Source organism: Cynoglossus semilaevis, chromosome 6, assembly GCF_000523025.1.
Source record: "Cynoglossus semilaevis isolate Cse_v1.0 chromosome 6, Cse_v1.0, whole genome shotgun sequence".
In the NCBI taxonomy this organism is placed as follows: Eukaryota; Metazoa; Chordata; class Actinopteri; order Pleuronectiformes; family Cynoglossidae; genus Cynoglossus; species Cynoglossus semilaevis.
In genome coordinates this window covers 18,555,426-18,561,418 of record NC_024312.1, presented here as the reverse complement: position 1 = coordinate 18,561,418, position 5,993 = coordinate 18,555,426, and positions in this window count along the sequence as shown.

The following is a 5,993-nucleotide window of genomic DNA, read 5'->3' as shown; positions in this document are numbered from 1 at the left end:
GTGCGCAGCTGCGCAATCCAAAAATATTCTTCCTAGCCTAGTGTTAAAAAAACATTCCACTCAAGAGCTCCGACTTAATCCCCGGATCCATAGCGATTCCAAGGCAACCTGGCACGGGTTTAGAGTGTGCTCTAATAAACGCTGCCTTAAAGAGGTTGGTTTGCATAATGAGAGAGATGCGCGACCTATTTTGCCATGTATGCCAGACAAGTCAAATACAATGCAACGTGCATTAGCATTGTGCGTGATGGACTGCTGTGAAGAGAGAGAGAGAGAGAGAGAGAGAGAGTATGTAAACCTCTCTGGAGAATCCGGTTTCATTAAGATGGAAGAAAAATACAACGATACCATCCACGCATTCTCCTTAACTCAATTAGATCTCCTGGGATCTTATTGAATAGATTTGTCGCGGAAGGAGCAGCTTTTTTTTCTCCTGAGGAGCTATACACCACATACTGTACAGCCCAGGTTTCTGCACCCATCTTTCTCCAGAAGCCAACGCCAAACTGCCGCACTCTCTAACACCGGCCTCCTGTTCCAAATCTGAGATTATTACTACTGTAATCCCGCTCCAAATCCCCATACTTTTTGGGTGTTTACATCTAGCTGAACTCAGGTCCCAAAGGTCACCTTTTTTTTTTTTCTTTCTATCCTGCATCTGTATTAACCCTCAGCCGCTCGCGATAAAGCAGCACGTTAAAACAGACTCGGCTCTCCTGGAATTCTTTGTGGAGTGGCGATTGGGGAACGACAAAGGGAGTCTGCTGTGGGTTAGTGATCATTATTATCCCACCATGACCAGAATCCAACCGCTCTGGATTCGTGCAGATTGCAGAATGGGTTTTCCACTTTAAAAACACTCACGGTGGATGGTGTTGCTTATCGATGACGTACAGTGAGGTTATTTTCAGCAGAAATTTGACATCTGAAATGTTCTGGGTTTTTTTTTTTTATTTATTTAGCACCACCCACAGGCAATAGCATCACTCACATATCCGTCCTGCCATCCTAATTCATATTTGATGCAAACATCCCAAAGCTTATGCGGAACTTTCTCTAAGGGGGGGGTTTTTTTTTTTTTTTTTTTAAATGATTTTATTGACACATCAATGATTTTTTTTTTTTTATAAAAAAAAAAACTAGGAGACAACTAGTCCAACTCCTTCCCGCACTTACAGCAGGAAGAAGGGAGACCAGTTCGACTGGAAACAACATGTCCTGTGATAACATCCAGTGGGGAGACACAAAGAGGCAGTCCAAATACACACAGACTCCTCCACAAAAGCCAGCCCGGATTTGAACGAGGGGGCCAACCCCCCGACCTACCTCAGAGGCAGGTCTTCATTCCTGACAGAGATCCCAGTCGCGGAGGGGGGACAGCGCATGCTGCTGGCGTACAAACTCTGCACCAGAGCCAGCTCGGAGGAGTGTTCCAACATCGGTGCTCTGGAAAAAAATCCACCCGGCAGAACGGACACTTTCTTTCTCTTTCCCCTCGTTCCTCAGTGTGTGTGTGTGTTACTCTCTCTCTCTCTCTGTGTGTGCGCTTCTCGGTCTCACCTCCTACTCTTTCTCCTTGGTTTAGTGCAGCAGAGTGGCGCCCACCTCCTTCAGTGACTGGCGTGGCTGAAATAATCCTCCCTGACAGCTCATCATGCACTAATGCATTGTGCCCTGCCTGCGGCAGCCCAGTCTACCGGCTGGAAAAAAGCGGCCCACCCTTTCCCTCATGACAACCCCCATTCTTTGGGAAAACCCGTGGACATAGATGATTTATTCCCACTGTCAGATGAGGGAGGGGGGGGAAATTAGAGGCTCATCCACAAGTTCTGAATTTCTAGCATGCCTCTGTGGGTACGGGCGTGTATTTCAATAAAGTGGAGCGCTCCTAAGGCAAAGGTATACTTTTAGAAAATAGGTTTGTCACAGCTGGTTCCCTCCTGACTGTTGTGAGAGATTTTCTCATTAAATGATGGGCCTCAGCCGTCAGCACAAGCACACAGTGTAGGTGTACATTATAAAAAAAATAAAAAAAATAACCATCCTCTACTCAGCGCCTCCATATCAGCTAATAATAAACCAGCGTGTGACAGGAGAGGCACCGAGATCTTCTCCCTGTCACACACGCGGAGAGGCTTAAAGACAGCCTGCCAAATCATACACACAAATTACAGCCAGCGCCGACACTCTGTGAATGTATATGACGCGGCGTACACTTCACCGTATGACCCATAATGACCCACACCGTAAACATGCACCACCAATCACACGACCCAGCCCTGGGATCCACCTGATTCCTTTGGTCACGTTGCTGGTTTTAAAGCCAATTCCAACACTGGACTTCAGCAAATCACAGTGTTTTGCTGCGTGATTTGGCCCGAGAATTCTCTCCAGGCATTAATTAACATATTTTTTAGACTTTTAGTTTGTGCAGTCAGGGAGACAGAAAAAATTTCAGAAATGTTTAAGACTTTTTAAAGAGCATTTAACACAATTTTTTTCTTTTTCAAGTCACACCAGATACAATTTGGAAGCTAACGCTGCGGTGCTTTGTAGACAGACACAAAGTGGGTTTGTTTTTTTTTTTTTTTTTTTTGCAAAATAACAGATTTACACCTTTGCGAGACGTCACCCAGGCCTCTGTTGTTTTTCCTTTGGTGAATTTCTAAAACCCATAAAATAAAAGGTTTTTGGAAAATGGATTTCTTTTTTATAAAAAAAAAAAAACATTTCAATCAAAAGAACAATGACCAAGACCTGGTTTTTCATGCCGACTGCTTGAGAGAGTCTGTCAAATCTCATCACCTTTTTCTTTCTTCAACTTCTTCCAAGCCTCACAAGATTACTACGGCGGTTCGAGACACACATAAAGCTTTCTTCTTCTAAAAGTTACAGCTCCCACCTTTCATTTTTACATACTCGGAATTTATATGCCCGCCAAGTTTTTCGTCGTGTTTTTAATCTGACAAAAACACCTTCTGTATGCATCATATTTCCCCGGGTTAAGCTTGTATTCTTCGGTGCAGATTGGAGGTGTAGCTTTCTTTTCAACACTTAAATTCAAAAAGTGAAAAAAAAAAAAAAAAGGTGAAGCCATTTTTCTTACGACATTTTACCGTCACATTTCGCCGTTCCTCTCTTTCGCTTTTCCGCTTTTTGTGCTAAACCCTTCCTTTTGTGTTCAACTCTCCAACTGATGAATTTCACCTACTGTGAAGAAACGTGTCGCAATGGGGGAAAAAAAAAGTCAGGCTGTGCACAGAGAGTCTAACCCAGGATTGTAAAAAAAAAAAAAAAAAAAAAAAATCCTGATATTAAGGGCAGTGTCCAGGTCAGTAATTGCTTAAATTTAGCCTCGCAGTTTGAGAAACACTGCTGTACGTCAATTATTTCTCTTTATTACTACTATTATAAATCCTCAGGTGAAAGCATGATTGAGGTCATAGGACAGTAGGTTTCTGTTGAGAGACTCGTGGCTCGCTCATTTGCATTAGACAAAGGCGATTTGCGTATTCTGCGAGTCAGGCTGGAATGTTACGAAGGCTTGCCGAAAAAAAAAAAAAAAGAAAATTTGTCAGAATACTCGTCTGTTCAGAATGAAATCTAGGTCTGATTTTCCCCTCAGGTGTTGCGTCCCTTCGGCGACATTAAGCAGCGCAGGCATCTGAAACAGGGTCACGTCATTGTGCATGGCTGGTGTCAGCGCAGCTGAGCTCCATTAAGGGGGCTGCGTGTCCCGTGATGGCGGCACAGATCTTCTTCATTTCGGCCCTGCTCTTTCTGCTGACATGAATATTTTAAACAGCCATGCTGAAATCTAGTTCTGTCGGTGCCACGGGCGTCATGTAGAGCACAGAATAACACAGGGCCTCTCACTCTCTCTCACTCTCTCTCTCTCTCTCTCTCTCTCTCTCCGCTCTGATCCACTGACGTGCGTTGCGGCAAAAACACAAATCGCTCGGTGCGGCCGTCCGAGGTGTTGGATTACAGTGAAAAATAATCCGAAAATAATTTCAGAAATCTAATAAGCCAGCACGGAGTGGGAGAGAAAATGGCGAAATACCAGCGCTGCAACAGCCACTTCCTGAGTCTAAGTGGGTCTGCCTGGTGTTGCAGCCTGCTGTTGTGTAATACACATATAGCGTACATTTGGGTCAGCAGATAAGTGTGCTGACTTCTCCCCTGCCTTTCACCGAAAAAACCTACGAGTTTTCTAGCTACGCGTTCAATAATCTACGAGGGATATATTCAACCACAGCATGTAGAGTTCAGGACTACATGATGTGAAGGTCAAAACGAAAACGTACCCCTTTGGAAATAGCCTAATTTGTTTGTGTCACGTGTGATGAGATGAGATACTGAGGAAAAAATCGAATACTTGTGTTACTTTCTTGACGGAATATGTACTAAGAAGGGCAATTTACAGTTGAACTTAGGAAAAATAGCAACATGTAAAGTTGAAATTCATAAATAAACAAATCACTAACATGAACGGAAATGACTGTTTGCGGTAGAGATTCTTGTTCAAACTTGGTGAACGGAAATGACTGTTTGCTGTAGAGATTCTTCTTCAAACTTGGCTCGACTTACGGCGCATGTAGTTCATCGTCATACACGAGCTGAAGAAGACGCGCACGAAATGAGCACACGATGTGCAACAACGTTCCGTATTTTACCACGTTTCAAATATTTATGGGGTACGCTCTATATCCAGGCCCATTACATTCGCGCTAAAGATAGTAAATGTAATTACAGTACAAACAGGTCCGCAGCCCGTAGTATATCTGGAACGACGTTGGACTTCAGCGTCGCATTTCAAACACATCTCTCTCACATACAATGTTTATGTTGATTAATTACTCACAGATAATTCCAGAAGGTGTCCAAAAATTTAAAAAAAAATCAACCATGAATTTCTCAATTCCACACACATACCCCAGCCCTGTAGGTGGCGATAATGTTCCTACACCGTGTTTGTCAGCTGAGAAGAGTATCGTCAATACTCGAAACAATTTTTTTTTTCCTTTTAGGCGGCGTAAAAACTTCGCAACACAGGTTTTTCCACGTGTTTGTCAGCCGAGAAGAGTATCGTCAATACTCAAAACAATTTTGTTTTTTTTCTTTTTAGGCGGTGTAAAAACTTCGCAACACAGGTTTTTCCTTATCACCTCACCACGTTGGGGCTAAAGTATGTACTTTAGCAGTGGTACTATAGAGGTACTACAGGTACTACTACTTTACTAGTAGTACCTGTAGTACCTGTAGCCTAAGGATGTTGGCAAAGCACAACTGACCGGATAACGCTGTCAAATATGGTTAATGAGTAGAGTAAATATGGGTTTAAGCCAGTTTAACAGAACACAAAGCCTCTCTGCTAGATGTAATACTGTAACGACTGACACTACTGTAGTTCTTAAAAAAAAAACCTCACAGTCATCTATCTATACAACATCATGGTCCACAGCCCACAGTATCAAAATAGTTCTGCAGGTGTCTGTTGTTTATGCTGAGTGAAAGTTACCACCAGTTTTACCACTTGTGAAGCCCCCTGAGACCTAACGCACGAGCAATTAGTGCTTTTGTTCGTGTGTCCCAAAACTGAAACTGTCACAAGTGCAGCCACATTTGCATCGTGGTGCACTTTCCTTTAAACGTCTCCATTTTTTTTTTTTTTTTAAATAGTAGGACGTCCTTTCAAAATGACAAAGACGCATGACCTCGTTTCCCCCCACACACACACACACATCCTGACCTAATTAATAATAAATGAATAACCCTATTACCATAAAAAGCATTAAATAACCATCAAAGCTACTTTACTCTACAATAGTCCGTCTGTCCCCGTGTCCCTGTGTGACGTCTGTCCACGGACCTGTCCGCGAATACGTTGAATAAAGAGGATCGTATGCGTCTGTAACATTTGAGTATAGACAGACAGGCCACACGAACTGCAAAAACAAAATGACATCATTAAATGTATATATATATATATA